This window comes from Manacus candei, unplaced genomic scaffold (assembly GCF_025592945.1).
Source record: "Manacus candei isolate 608988 ecotype Guabito, Panama unplaced genomic scaffold, ASM2559294v1 h1tg000018l, whole genome shotgun sequence".
In the NCBI taxonomy this organism is placed as follows: domain Eukaryota; kingdom Metazoa; phylum Chordata; class Aves; order Passeriformes; family Pipridae; genus Manacus; species Manacus candei.
The window spans coordinates 17713938-17730356 of NW_026138066.1; the positions used below are offsets into that span (position 1 = coordinate 17713938).

General features: G+C 38.9%; 1 protein-coding gene across 1 annotated transcript in view; it reads left to right on the top strand.

The window, feature by feature from the left end:
• The window catches only part of CACNA1C (calcium voltage-gated channel subunit alpha1 C), a 476564-nt gene that overhangs the window by 21889 nt on the left and 438256 nt on the right, over nt 1–16419 (top strand). The window lies entirely within an intron of this gene.

Below are 16419 nucleotides of genomic sequence, written 5' to 3' on the forward strand. Positions count from 1 at the left end.
GAGAGTTTTGTGTTATTATTGGTACAATACATGAGCATGCAGACTGGGGAAACAGGATTCATGAATCACAACTGGTGTGATAAGAGGACAGAAGATCCTGGAAGAATGGGATGGAGGACAGGAGGCAGAGCTGAGGTGGAGCAAGGCTGGCTGTGGTGGAGTGGAGGGCAGGATTAGCATGGGAGCAAAACTGAAGGAGGTTTGCAACCAGAATGAAACACCTGCTAGGAATAAAATGGAATGGAAAGGCCAGAACTGTGTAGATCTCAGGGCAGGAAAATTCAGGTAGATTCTATAATATGCGGTTTTGGTGGAAGGAAGTGCTGAGCACAAGGATGGGTAAAGAGGGTGCTGTCATTACTGGAAACTGCCCTTCTGCCATGACCATTTTTTAGGTCACTTTAATTGCTGGTTGTGACATGACCTAGTTGGAAGTGGTTGCTGTTATGGAACACAATGTATGGAGAGTCTCTACTCACACAGCACTGAGCAATTAGGAAGCAGATACAGCATCACATACATTTTCTGTCTCTTTGTCTCCGAGTGGTTTCTGAGGGATACAGAACAATAGGAATTTTCTCTCCAGGAAGAAAGGGACACAGACTTAACAGCCTTAGGGGAAGTTGACTGACCATCAAAAGAAATGTTGTAATGATTGAGGAAGAATTTATGAAATGGTAAAGCCTGCTAGAAGCAGCTCTGTTTTCCCTACTACTTGGCAACAGTTGCCACAAGATGTAGAAGCCCTCTGTACAGTTCCAAGAAAGATGATACAGTCAAACACTTTCAAATGTCCAGGTATCATTAACTCCAGCTGATAAATAGCAGTTACATTTTATCCTAAAAGTCACACTTTTCCTAAAAGTATGTCAATAGAGGCTGCTGTTTGAAATGTGGTTTAAGAAACAGAGGGAGGAAAAGGCGTGAGGTGCTATTTTTAACATTCTGTCTTGGATTTTGCTGTTTGCAAAAATTATATAAACCAAACTGTTTTGTCTGAGCTTTAGGTTGTATGTGTATGTGTGCTTGTATACAAAAAAGCCACAGGCCCAAAAGGAGAGAGCGGCTCATTTTACTTCTCACTAAAAATTTCAGGCAATGAAATGATGTAAAGCTTTTCTGAAGTTTGTTTTCCTCTAGCATTTGGTTATCTGCATTAACCCCATCAGCAATGACTCCATTTTCATTCAGTGTAAGTCAATAGGATGGCTTGACTTATGGGTTTTTCCTTTCACGTGGCAAATCCATCTTGCCATACCTAGGAGAGAGTGAAAACCACATGAGTTTTGTAGTTTTATTGATTCTGAGGTGTCCTACAGTACTGAGGAATGTGATCTTTGTTCTGTGAATGAGAATACTGTGCTTAAACTGCTACACTAACAAGAAAAAAAAGGATCCCAAATTTGCCTTTTCTGTAGATGTGCCTCTGAACAAATCTTTGATTTAAACTAAAGTGGTAGCAACAGGAATGGAGATTCCACAGCATTTTTGGGCAACCTGTTCCAGTGTTTTGTTATCCTCACAATGAAAATTATTTTCCTTGTGCCTAATTGGAATTTCCTCCTTTAGAACTTGTCTGCTGCCTCTTATCCTTTCACTCTGTACCTCTGATAAGAGGCAGACACCAACTGCTCTGTGCTCTCCCCTTGAATACCTGGAGACAGCAACAAGGTCTTACCTTAGCCATCTCTTCTTCAAGCTTAACAAGCCCAGATTTCTCAGCCTGCCCTCAATGCATCGTGTGCCTCAGCCCCCTAATTCTCTTTGAGGCTCTGGACTTCTTCCAGTGTTGTGGTGTCTTGTACTGAGTAGCCCAAAACTAGATGGGCTACTCCAGTTGTGGTCTCACAGAATGCATTCCCTGTAACCTGCTGACAACGTTCTTGCTAATTAGATCTGGGATGTGGTTGGTCTTCCTCAGTCAGGACATGCTGCTTGCTCATGTTCAGCTTTTTGTCTACCAGGCCACCTGATTCCCAGCCTCTGCTGGTGCATGGGATTATTCCACCCCAGGTGCAGGATTTTGCTTTTGTGATTTGTGCTAGTCCACAGAAATTTTAATCTTCGTGGATCTAGTCTACATCTCTGAAATTTGGCTGCAAAATAGTATGGAAGACTGTCAAAGGCCTTGCTAAAGTCAAGGTAAGTGACAGTCACTACTCTCCCCTTGTCCACAGAGCCAGTCATCTCACCACAGGAGGTAGTCAGGTCAGTTGGCATTGTTTGCCTTTGGTAATTCCAATCTGGCTGTTCCTTTTTATCCTTTGTGTGCTTGAATATGGTGTTTAAATTACTTACTCCATGATCTTTCCAGGAGCTGAAGTTAGATTGACTGCCCTACAGTTCCCTGGATCCTCCTTCTTGGAGATGGATGTGATGTTTGTCTTACCAGTTGTCAAAAACCTCCCCTGATAGTCATGACCTTTTAAAAACAGGAGAGTGACCTTGCAGTGACATTGGCCACCTCTCTCCACACCTTCAGATACAGATCATGTGATTCCAGGAATCTCTCTATGTCCAACTGGTTTAAATGCTTCAATCCCACACACTCATGCTGGGCTCGGAGACTTCAAAGGCCTAAAGACAAACCTTACTAGGAACTAAAAAACGAAAATAAAACCAAACCCTCCCCCCCCAAACCTCAACAAAGCCAACATAAAACAGTCATTAAGTATCTGAGCCTTATTCATGTCCTTTGTCACTGCTTTCCCTGCCAGACTGAGCTGTGGGTCCACATTCTTCTCAGCCTTCCCTTTGCTGCCAATGTGCTTAAAGAAGCCCCTCTTTTCTTTCATCTCTCACTTTTTTCAACTACCTCTGAGCTTTGGCTTTTCATCTCTATGGTCTTGGGCCACGTCTGTGTATGCTTTCTGTGTACCCTGCTGCTGCTTCCACCTTCTATGTACTTACTTTTTCCCATTTGAGCTGAGATGGGAGTTCCCTGTTCATCCATGTTTTCTGCCGTGCTTGCTTCGCCCCTGCCCATCAGAATGACCTGTTCCTGTGCTCTGTAAAGGGGATCCACAAGGACCAGCTACATGTACTGGGTCACTTTGCCCTGAAGGGCAAAGTCTTCTGTGGGACCCCCCCCAGCATATTCCTAAACAAACTGAAATACAGTCCGAATTCCAAAGCTGTAATTCCAGTATTTCTCTTGCTCACTTCTTCAAGGAAGTTGAACTGCAGAATATCATGTTTGCTGCATCCCAGGCTGCCCTTAACCTTCACATTGCCCAGCTCTTCCTCCTTTTCTGTGAATACCGGGTCGAATGCCTCTCCTAGTGATCTTGTTGATAATCTGCATCAAGAAATTGTCATCAACATCTTTACATGATTATTCATGAGAAGGATTTGAGTTCATGAAATGTCTGTTTCAGAATTACAGGCTAAAGAAGTTTGAATAAGTTTCCCAAACTCCTGGGTAATTATCCTAACAGAACCATTTAAAGTTCTTCCGCTCCTTGTATTAATAGGAGCCACAATATTCCCATGCTGACTATGAGAGGAAAAATCAATATCAGCAAATGTGCATTCATATTGATTTATCTTCCCTTTTGGTTTTCTAATTTAGTAAAGGTTACTAATGCAACATTACATAAAGATTCTCAGGAGAGTAAAAAGGCTAATAAGAGCAGGTATTGCTCTTTGTTCTGGGCAAGTGAAGTGACTTTACAGTTCATAGTCACCTGTTGAGTTGCCCAGTGAAGAAAGTCCAGTGTGGACTTTTGAGCCATGTATCAGAGGATTTCATTCCAGGGAAAGGGATTAAAAGTAGCCACCAAGGTGACTTTTGGGAATGCAGGCCCAGCATGCTGTTACAATATACATATTAGAGAGGAGAGCTCTAAGGAACCAAATAGCAAGAGTTTTGTTTTCCACACAGTATGCCAATAAACGTTGTACATGCATTTGATTGTTCTGCTATACATGTCTGTTCAGAGCAGTCAGTAACCTTTGTCAAACCAGTTTAGAAAAGGGTTTTCAGGTCGTGTGCAAATTCTTACGAAACATTTGATTTTTAATATATTATTTTGTGTGTTGTATGAGGAAAAAGGAATGCATTATGAAAATTATCGTCTTGTTTCAGTGACTTGTTCTGAACAAAGTGAAGAGAAGCAAATGAGGGGAGGAAATACTTCTCATTATTTGAAAAATGAAGGTTGTGACTGTCCAGAACACCAGAAGGTTGTCTTATAGGAAAATGAGTAATCCATCCACATACATGTAAAATCCTTAGAGATGAAATTAGGATATGATATAGTGCAAGCTGTTGAGTGTTTGAACTGATATACAGCTTCAGAAACAGAACTTTTTCATTTCTTTCACAGCATACACTTAGCTCAGCTGTATCAATCTTGTGACATTATCTCAAGATATTCCTCTTATAATAAAAAAATATGTATTCCTTGTTATGTTATGAACATGGAAGTGCAACAGGTTACAAAATGGGAACAGCATTATCTGTGTTCTTCTGTGCATTATCTACTGACACAGATTCATGATTGGAAGTATTCCACATAGTTGGGGTTTTTGTGCCTTCCCTTTTTGAGGATAGGACATTCATGAGGACACTGTCAAAAAGTAGGACATTTCCTTATCCTGTTGAAGGACAAGGAAAACAGCAGATTGCTGAAAAATAAGACTGAATAATTAGGTCATTGAAGGTCCAGGCTCATAGAGGCTTTTAGTGTCCCAGAAGAACAGTTGATAACGTGCAGCTGAAAAATCACACTTTGAAGATGATTGTAAAAACTGAGTTCTGTTTTCCAAGGTCCAAATTCCTAGGTTTTTTTTGACTTCTATTGAATTTGCCTGTCAAGACATTCTAGTAGAGCAGTAAATGTAAGAACAGCCTTTGTCCCTTTCTAATTGATGGAAAATTAATTTTCGTTAGTCACCTTCACTGGACTATCCACAAGCTGTTGCTTATGAAGGAGAATTACATCTTGATTTGGAGTACCAAATGAGAGGGTGGCTATCTCCAAATAGCCATGACAGTCTGAAAACAACTGTGTTCAGGCTGCTCTTTCCCAGTCGTCCATCAGCAAAGACTGTGAATCCTGATGGGAGTTAGAGTAATACGAGTTTGGTTCACTATAAAGATCTGCTTTCTACCCAGGGGAAAAGGTTCTACTGTAAATGCAACCTCTTTACTCAGTCCTTTGGTTCCAAAGGTAGAGAAGATAAATCAATATCACAGAAGGTATTCCAGCGGTTCTGTCAGAAAGTAGTACTTCAATATGATGTAAATATTATAACTGCATGGAAACAGAGTTATGAGGTTACTCAGGCTTAATTCTTATATCTTTCAGTCTTTTGGAAATAATTTTCTTGTTCTATATCTCCCGAAATACACTTGTTGTTACTGCACAGTTTATTCAAACAACTGAAACATTTCTATTTAGAGACCTTATTTTACCATTTGAAAAACAGGAGTAACATACAACAAGTGTAAGTGCTTGTCTTCTCATGGCAGCCCTGGAGAGAAAACAGGGGCTACCCCTGCAGAAGATGTGGAAGCTGCTTTCTCTGAGCAGGAGAGTGCAGAGATCCAGAGGTTACCTTCTAGTGTAGCTTCAGTGGCTCCTCTGCTCTGGGATGTTTCTGTCCCTATAGCTTGTTCTTTTTCCATACTGAACATATGGAAACCACAATTCTTTCATGGAACTTTAACTTGACAAGATTCAAGTCATGTACATGACAGAAGGCCTTGAAATCTGGGCAATGTTGCTTGTCAGATTGCAAGTCCTGGCTCTGAAGCATTTATTCCCCATTTTCATGGGGAATTTCTACTATGTGAATTTTTGAATGTTGTAAGATAAAGCAATTCTTACCCTTCTCTTAAAAATTACTTGGTTTTCTTTTTTTCCTCCTGAAACTTGCAGAATAAATTCAACTTGCATCCTGAGAAATTTCAATCCGAATAGTTAAATCTTTGCTATCACAAATGGAGAAGAATGTCTTGTCATAGTGTTGTCTTATGCTTGCACTGTGTAAAGGAGGGTTATATTTAAATGAAAATCAAATTGCAGGATACTATTTAGTAATACTGTAGTTCATGTGTACTAATATGGATTTTCAGTTTTTTCATTACAAGATCTCAAAAAACTTCACAAATATTATCTCAGGGAGATTCAGAAATACTATATTCATCTTATTTAAAAAAAAATATGATGGGAAAGGCTGCAGTTGGTCAGTGTGAGTGAAGAGGTAAGATGCATTTGAGGTTAGAGATGAAATAATTTGTCAGCTCCTTCCTGTTAAACTTTGAATCTGCAAATTTAAGGAAAATTTAGTAGTTCTGGTTTTGCTTAGGATGGTTGCATTATTCACTGAAGTGAATGTGACTCTTTAACTTCAGTAAGTTTTGAATTAGGTCTCTTATTGTTGCTTGCACAGTCGTAAAATCTTGCTTAGTGGCAAGAATTTATATGTTTTCCTTTTACCCTTCATGTTCTTTTGTAGGTAATGCCTGGGCATGTCCTGCCCAGGTCCCTGGTCAGTAAATCAACAAGGATTTCACATATTCACCCCATCATTTTGGCCCACTTAGTGCAAAACCACAATCACCTGTGACATCTTGTTTTCTAGAAAAAATGCTTGTCAAGACAAAGACTAACTTGGAAATAATTCCAGGTAGTTTCTAATAGAGGACTCTCTCAGTGCCCTTCCTTTAAACAGACTCTATTGACTGTAAGTTAAAGAGACACTGTCAAGCAAAAATTTGCATGGGGAAAATTTTTAATGCATTTTAACCCTAGGCCTGCATATTTTAGAAATATTTTTAAAAAAATCAATACTGTTTGTTTATGTTTTGCTCAGGCTTCTTATTACAGTGATCAGTGTCATTCTTCATTTGCAATAATTTTCATCTTCTACTTCTAATGCACTGGTCAGTAGTTCATCTTGTGTAGCTTGGTGAAGTTATTAACCTCCTTACTCTCAAGGATTTGCCCATATTAATGAAATACCTCTGAAGATACCTCATATATCATCTGTCTGGACAGCTTTCTGCTGGTGAAAAAATAATGAGATTTTGTTTCAAAAATGTTTACAGTATTTAGAAAGTTTGCCAGTAGAAATACCAACAATGTTGTTTGTCAGTGATGCAGTTTCCCTTATTGAGATGTCAGAGAATTATTAGGGTCTGCAGTAACACTATTTTTCCCCAGTAATCCTCAAGCTTCTTCAGAGGTTTTTAGGATGTATGTTACTTACCTGAAAAATGTATTTTCTGATCACTAATTTTTTAATCTGAGGAATGGAGGTTTACCTGCATCTAGCTTTCCCCATCACTGTTTATCCAAAAACCTGGGTGATACTAGTAAAATGTATGGAACAGATAAGTCAAAGCTCAGTCTGAGAGAGAGATGAAGTGATGGATGGAAAAAATAATACAAGGAAATCACAATACACACTGCACCCTGTCGTGAGGAGATCTACCTGAACATTAAGTGTTTGCAGCCTCTTGTTCTCATAGATCTTTCATTACTTCCAAAAATCCATAAAATTGACTGCAAACCCAAATCTTCCTGAGGTGAGCAGGAAGGTTGCATGTCTTCATGGGACTCTTGGGCTTAGTTATAGAAAGCCACCATGACCAGGTTTCATTCTTTTGTCTCCCTGGTGCTGTCTGTCCCTGTGAAATGTGGTGACCAGAATCTCTGGGGAGAGGAACACAGAGCATAGAGGAGAGAAAGGACTATTTGGTTCACAGCATTACAAGAGGCTGAAAGTGCTGGGGGGATATCCAGCCACTGACACAACTAGAAATTAGCCAGGAGATGTCAAGTATTTCTTCCCTTTTCTACGAGTTTCAATAATAAATGACTCTGCACTCGCAGATCTGCTCCTCCCACCCTCTGCTGGGAACACAGGAGCTTCCACAGTGCCTCACAGACGGAGGGGGGGAATGGGAAGATGTCAGTACAAACATCCTTACTAGTGCGTCGTGGCCGGGAAGTAAAGGGGGGAGGACATGGCAGTTTGGCTAAGGCAAGATGTGTCTTGAAACCAAGATTGCCTTTATCTCTTTCTGGAACTCTAAATGTGATCTGAAACCAGAAAGCTAAGTAGGGATAAGAATGAAAAACTACGAAGAAAGTATGTGGATGATGTGATGAATTGATACCTTAAATAGTGACAGATACTGAAGAAAAATATATGTTGAGTGGGTTTTTTTTTCTTTGTTTCTTTTGGTGGGGGCTAAGAAGGGACAGCTGGTCCATCTCTTATTCAGAGGTCTAAGATATACTCTAGCTTATCCTTTGGAACTGAATAAGAGAAAGTATCTGTAATAAAGAAGGTCTTGAGCGTTTCAGAAGTCATTGATCTTCCTCTGAGTATTCAATAGTCATTGTCACTTGGGTATTAAGGATGACAACACTCTTTTCCTCAATGTTTTGGTGGTATGAGAGTAAATTCAGGAGCACCTTCTTTATGCACCACTTGCAGTAAATTCCACACATTGGCCTCTCACAGGCTGACATTTTACTCCCTGAGTTTGTGATTGCAGGGCAGTTTTTCCCCCACCTTCCAACACGTGGCTCAGGTCACTCGGTGAGTGTATTTTCTGTTCAGAGCTGAAGATGGTTTCTGTAGAGAGGGGAGTGCAGGGTGCTTTGTCAGGTGTTCTGTGATACAGAGAGCTGCAGGTAAGTGGTGCCCTCAGTCCTTCCCGGGATCGCTTCTTACATTCAGAAGAAACAGGGTGGTGGAAAACATCTTCATTCCCACCCTGCTGCATGTGTGTTTTCTGGCAGGAGAGGATAATTCAACTGGTAATGTGCATTGTAGTTTTTTGGGTCCAGTTCTGCCAAGTGTGTAGACCACAACAGGCCAAATGTGGCCTTTTACTTTTGTCTACGAAGAGCTTAATTTGGCTCTGGCATTAGTTCTAATTGCTTAAAGTCACAAAGCAACTTTTTTTTTCTTTCTTTTAACCCTATACAAAAGAGAAGGCTGCTAGTGTTGCAAAATAATTGAGTCAGCGCCTCTTGCAATCAAAAGATGATTAGCTTCTTGTGTTGGTGTGTGTTCTGATGTGAACCAATCTATTATGTCTGTTTTGTGTTCCTAGGGATGCACTATTTTTTATGTGGAACTTGCAAAAGCAGACACAGTTCACTGATGTTTATTAGTGACCTTGTCTTGTCCTCTGAATTATGGACAGTCTGCTTTGAACATGGGGAAATGCTACTAGCAGTCATTATGTGGATGTTAGGGTTTTTTTGTGCTTGTTTAACCACTCCAAGGCCCTGCTGCAGTTTTAGATGTAAAAAAGGAGAATTATGGGTGTTTAAAGCTGAAATATTTATAGAAGCAGTTTTTTATTTAAAAATAGCATTTGTGCCTGAGAAGATCAGATGTACCACTTCAGCATGAAAAACAAAACCAGATTTTAGTTGATATTATTAATAGAAAATGCATGAAATTTGATAATGTAATTTAACTGAAAATATTTTCTTCCAGTCTAGGTTTTGGAGTGGCTTTTGTGTTACTAAATATGATAAAGAAAACAATTCTTTAAAATTCTGTTGTTTTTTTTTTTTTATAGTTAGAGAATGCAAAGGCAGATAGTTGACTTACTGTTTATTAAAGGAGAGAATATACCAGGTACCAGAAGATATGACTTAGAAATGAGACCTTTCAAATTAAAACAGGCATATGACATGATAAAAATAATTTTGCTTACTACGGGAAGATGGAATCCCCATCTATCACCAACAGAGTGCAATAAATTATGATGAAAATATGTCCTAGAAATAGATTAAAATTAAAACCTGGATTATTTAGGATCAAAAGTTACCTTAATTGCCTGTGAGGGAAGCTTATGTGGACTTTCAAAATCCATTCTTATTAAAAATGAAAAGCAACAGTATGTGAAATCATGAAGTCATTATTGATTTGCAGTCACTATTTAGGTTGATTAACATTCTACCTGAATGAATTTTAGGAATTGCAGGATGTGGCCTCATTGATTTTAAGGTGGTGGCAATTATTAGTGCTCCAGTACCAAAAGTGTATCCAAATTTGGGTCATTTGCAAATGCTTCCTTATTGGATAAACCCTACATTGATGGGATTGAAAGAGTAAAAAAGTTTCCTGAATTTGTTTTCTAAAGCTCAGGGAAAGGATGTAATATACTATTTTTCAGCTGAATGAAAGGAATTCTTGCACATTCTTTGTCAAATGTTAAATTGTGATAGGGAGTAAAAGAAATGACTGCTGTGAGTTACTGCTTTGACTCTTCAAATGCTATCTTAAAGCACACTTTGGGGGGAAGAGAAGTGCCCTCAGATCAATGATCCATGACTCTAAATAAAAAACGTAAATTTGAATGCATTTTGAAGAGGGGTATTCCCAAGACTGTGGCAACTCTCTTCAATAAAAGTTTGAAGGAAAAAGTCTGCCTAAAACTTTGGGTACCAACCAGAGAAACCAAAGCCTGTCTGAATGAAGGGGAATTCCTGCTTCATGTTTCCTTAGAATGACAGTTCTCCTTGGCCTTGCAGCCTTCTCCCCCAAACCAGCATGAAGCAACACTCTTGATTAGTCAAGAGAAGGCAGCGTGCAGCCATTAATATTAACTCTATCACATCCCACCATCTGGCTCCACCAGCTTGGAAATTATGACCTGTATTCCTTAGTCACAGCGGACAGGAAATGGAAAATTAATTGGGAGTACAACTGTGATTTACCTTTTACCCCTTACTCTTGACCCCCGTAGCCCACCATTCATTTTACTTTTGAAAGGCCTAATAATTCTAACTGTATTGGTTGATCTATTCAAAAGAGAATATTTGATGTATACTAGAGAGCTAAGTATATAAAGGAAGACAAAAGGTAGGTGGAAGCTGGTATAGAGCTCAAGTTTTCTTTTTAAAAAAACACAAACTCTTTTTAAACTACAGAGTTTAAAGGAAAGTTTGAAGGAATATACTCTTCTGTGAGGATTCATTTAACATTTATTCTGAGATGTGTTTATGGACAGAGAGGGAAATGTTAGCCTGTAAGAATACAGTTGGGCAGCCACCTACTCACCTTTTTATTTCCTAACACAGAATTGACCCAATTTATTGGAAAATACATTTGATCTTACCTCCACAAGTAGGTTTTGCTACAAACAAAATTTCCAAGAAATCTGCAGTTTACTCCGGTTGAATCCAAGCACAAAGACCAAAATCTTCTTTGCTGTCTTCATAGATATTCTAAAAATTGATTGGCCCATGCTTTGCAATGCTTTAAAGAGTCATAAATGCTGTGTAAGCATGATAATCTGGTTCTTCACTCCAGTGTAGCCCAGCTTTTGATTGTTCTCCTTACCATATTACCAGGAACTGAACTCTTGCAAAATCAGTCATAGTTACTAATTGGATGAGACTTCAAGAAGAATTTAGGGTGGCACCAGATGCAGTAAAGCTAGTGAGCAGATTGCATTCTTCTCCTGGAATAAGTACTGAGCTCACAAAGCTGTATGTTTTGGGTTTCTCTGTGTTGCCTAATGTGCTGTCTTTCTTAACTGTAACATACAACTGATGGGTCAACAATTTATGGTCCTTATACACATCACTGAACCTTTTCACAAAGTTCAGAGGACCAAGCGAATTTCCTTTTTTTTGTGATGATATTCTGACCAGGTTCTTACAACAGCTAAATCATTTCACGTGGCATTTTTCAATTCCAGTTCCAAGGTGCGGCGCGGCGTTAATTCACAACGAAGCTTCAACTCAAATGTCACTTCTATCTTTGCGACTAGTAAAATTATTTTTAAACGGTTTTTGTGTGCTCTGAAGTTTTTGGATGCAAGGCACTCTGAATATCATCAGAGACTATATTTGATGCTGCTGCAGACTGTGGAAGCTTCATCTCAAGGGCTGAGAAACTTAAAACATGGGGAGTCACGAGGATGTTCTTAACTAGTGCCAGAACATCAGCTCGAGCTGATTGCTCCTTTGTGTCACTCTTAGGGCAAAAGTGTGATTCATCACTTCCATTTTGCTGAATACTGAAGTGCAGATGCATCTTTGTGGGTTAGATTTTACTTCCATTGAAGATTAAATGGCATCCTGATCTCGTTTGTAATAATGTAAATTGGGAGTAATTTGGTAAAACTGATAGACATACATCAGTATAGTTGTTGTGTGAGATCTTCTCAGATTCAACAGCTTCTCTGGAAATAGGATTGGTCTCAGGAAATACACATATTTAGTTCCCTTGGGAATTATGTGGATTTCCCTTAAACTGGAGAGCATCTGTGGATTCTGCTTGTCATTCACCAGTAGAATATTTGTAAAATAAATTGAGACATTTAGGCCATGTGTTCTTCCTGTGTGAGAGTTCAGGCATGATGTAGCTTTCGATGAATGATCAGACTTGACCACCAGCTCACTTCCATTTTGACAATAATACCATCTGCCATTCTTTCATAGTGTGCTTGTTCTTCTATCTTTGTAACTCTCTGGGTGACTACATTGTTTTGATATGCTAGGCCAGTTAAGCTGCAAAAATCTAGTTTAAAAATAGCCGTATGATTTTAAAATGATTTTTAAAACCTGGAGGAGCACAGAAGAAAAAATTGTTTATATATGGTTATAGATCTATTTCTGCAGTTCTATTTCTGGTAAACAAGCTATCTGATACATTAGAGTAGCACAAAAAGGAAGACTTATGTAAGTGTAGATATGGAGTCATTTTGGGCTGTGGTCAGGATGATCTTATAGGCATGTCTTTGGGTCACTAGGCCAAGCAGTGTTTGTTTTGGTTCTTTCAGGGTTTGTTGGGCTTTTTTCCCTTCTTTTTCTTGTCTTTTTTTTTTTTTCTTTTTCTTTTTTTCCCCCCTCTCTAGCATTCTTCTTCTGTCAACATGTTTTATTTTGAGAACAGAATTTCCTCTCTGGTTTCTTCCTCCTTCAATTAATGGATGTCTTTTACTGCTAGACATCCTTTGGGCTGCAAAACAGCAGTACAGTGATGTACAGCTAAATACAGATATTCAAAATGTGAAATCTGTCAGTCCATCCCCTGGGCACAAGTCTATGCCTATTCATGTTAGAACAACAGTCACATGCCTTAATAAATCAGGTACTCTTTGTGCAGCCCATGTACTGTGGATTTTCTCTGCTTTATACTGCATAAGCTTCACTGTTGTGCTTGTGCTGATAAGAATTCCTTCCTCAGGCTGCAGTGGAAAGCAGCAGCCCCTGTTGTGCATGGTAGCAATTGCCACAAACACTACAGATCTGAATGGAAGAGAAAGGGAATCAGAGGGATGTAATAGCCCTCTATTATTTAAATAGTCATTTTCTACATTCTCAAACTCAAACCAACCTGGAACTTGCAGACTACACTTTGCCTTTGGGTCTGACAGGCAGCACTGACCAGTGGAAAGCTCAGAAAGTTGACACCTCCATTTTCCTGTCTTTTTCCAAAGTTCAAGCTGTGTTTCTTCAGGAGATGGCAGCAGATGACACGGTAATTGTAAAAGTCAGAGACTCTCCTGTGAGACTGAAGAGGGAAAACTGCCCAACAGTTACTCAGTTAAATAACAAAACAACCAATCCTTTTGCATTATGATGATACAGATGGAACTGAGTAAGATTTTGAGCCTTTTGTGTTCCTTTGACACAAGAGAAGTACCCTTGAGACTAAAGCGAGACGGTCCAGTGCCGGACAGCTCACAGGGTGAAAAAAAGTTTTCTTTACATCAAGTTGGACCATCCTGTGTTTTAGTTTATGACCACTGCCACTTGTGCCTCTTGTAAAGAGCCTGGCTTTGTTTTGCTCTGAAAGTCTAAAAGAAGAAACTAAGGAACTAGACAGAGAGACTTCTTTGGGGATTTAGTTGTTAATGAGACCAGCCTGAAATGTTCATCTTGTTCCACCTAATCTTCTTCTGCAGTCAGAAGACTCGAACAGTCTTATGGAAACACAAGAAATGGGATATAGAGAACATCTGAAAAGGCAGTCAGAGAATAAAGTGGGCAGTGTGGGCTCTTCTGTTTTCTTTACAGTTTATAGCTTGTGCAACATTGGGTCACGCATTTGTTCTGGTTTTTGCAACTTGAGAGGTTACTTGTGATAGGTGTTATTATGTTTTCTCAGCTTATTGGTTTAATGTCGAAATTCTATGTCAGCATCAGGGCCTGAGTCCTTTACAACTCATGTTCCTTTTCTGTTTTAAGAAAACAATGCAAAGAGGTGAGGAGGATAGGAAAGAAGGATAATGGCAAGGAATGAAAGGATGCAGTTGCATGTGCTTGCTATAGGTGTAATTGGCAGGAGCTTTCCATTCTCCTTGGATTTAGTTTTTTTTTAGTAAAAGTGATTAGTTTTTCTTCCCATAGTGTAAAAGGAGAAGTCAAATAAAGACTGAAAAATTCAGTGGTGCTCTAAAAAATGGTGAGTTCTGAATGACAGCTCAAACAGACTTAGCCAGTGATGTAACCTATTCTGAAACCTATCTATTTTCCCCTCAGTGTAAAACTACCACTATTTTAAGTTCAAGCAGAAGGTGGTCTTTCTGTGTTTCTCGCTTACTGTCACCCTGAATTAAAGAGGATGTTAAACCTGATCTGGAGATCTTATTTCCTGTGATGCATTTCTTTTAGATAAAGCTGTCTTTTTTTTTTTTTTTCTTTCTTTCTAGTTTTTCCCCCTTCTGGTGCGTGTTAGGAGCTTAGCTGGGTCATTCATGATCTCATGGAGTTCTGGAGAGGCAACTCTTATAAACTAGTGTACACATCAATGGCATTATAAAATAATGAACTCTTAACCACTTATTTTAAAGAAATATAAATAATTCATTCAGAACACGTGTAACTAGTGAGTAAAGATTTTAAAGTTGTTTACTTGTTTCATTTTGCTTGTGTGCATGTTTAAGCAAGGACAGAAGAACTGAAAGTGGAGATGTAAATAAACTGTTCTAATTGCATGCTGGAGGGGTAGTTTAAATAACAGCATAGCATTTCTCTCAGCTTCTAAAGCTTCAGATTTTTTTGGAGAAGCTGCAAACATAATGAGCATTTCTTACACTGTGTCGAATCAAAACCTACCTTACTGTATTATCTCCCAAATCAAATAATGCTCTCAACTTTGCTGCCTGTCACTTCACCTATTTTACTGCTCCTGTTCCACCAAGGTTCCACTGCAGCTGAGGAAGCTTTGGAGGGCACATATTCAGGAAACCACCCATTACATATTGCTACAAGTGTTTGGAATATTCTGCAGCGGTCTTGGAGTTCACAGTGACAGCCACACAACCATTTTTAAATTAAGGCTATTTGACTAACTGTTTTGTGCAAGCCCAAATCCATGCAATTGGAGCAGATTTAATTTATACAGTGTTCAGGAACCCTTCCACGAGTGCCTTTAATATCTCTCCAGCAAAACACACTTTCAAACACTTTGTTTCACACTTCCAGAACTTCTGTAACACTTTATTAAAGTTCCCCTAAATGAGCCTTTGGGTGTCCTCAGAGAATGATTAGTCAGGATGGAACCATAACGAAATATACAGTTTTAAAGTTGATGATATAACCAATTCAATTAGGGTTTGTATAGCATTTGCTTGTGGTGTTTTGATGATGATTTTTTTGGAAATAAAGAGAGCTATTTTGAGCAGTCTGTTGGAAGTAATTTTGTTTTAAAGGGCAGTTTGCAAAGAATTGAACACAATGGTTAGGTGGTACTGAGGTAACTGCTCTGACTATGGTACCTAACCACACAGTTCTGGAAACTGGGGTTGAAATCAAACATGTGGAAGTTGTTTCTAACTTAGTGCCCATTTGAATTGACCACAAAATCATCATTCAGCTAAACACAATTACTAGTCATTTTAACAGGAGGTAGTGGGAGAGCTGCAAGTTGTAGAACAGACTTTGAGATTACATGAAATAAAGTTGCTGGAGCTGAAACAGAGGCTCTAGCAGAGATTGCTGGATGAGTTGTGTTTTTCTTTGTTTTGGAGAGAAATAATGGTGAAAAAAGCCAGAGGAACACCACAAAGATTGCATTATAACCAGATACACTTACTAAGCAGTTTAGTCCTTCAGTATAGGAAGACCCATAGTTGAAAATGAAGTGTTGACATTGTATGTCAGGCCAGTATCACAGTAACTGACTATTCTAACCAATTATTCTAATCATCTTCCTTACGGCTGATACGTAAGATGATGTATTTTTAGACCATTTTATCTCATTAGTGATTATTGTAAATCCTCCAAAATCTGTCAGAACTCCAAGTTGCTGGCTTCCATGAGTTTGTCAATAATTTTCTGTGTTGATGAAGCAGATCTAAAAGTTCTGAGTTTTAAAATTGCAAAAGACAAGGAAGGACCTTGGCCTTACAGCCCACTCCAACGTTAATTTGTTTTTCTTTTTTGAACTCGGGTTATGAATTTTATATGATTTGAATTGGTT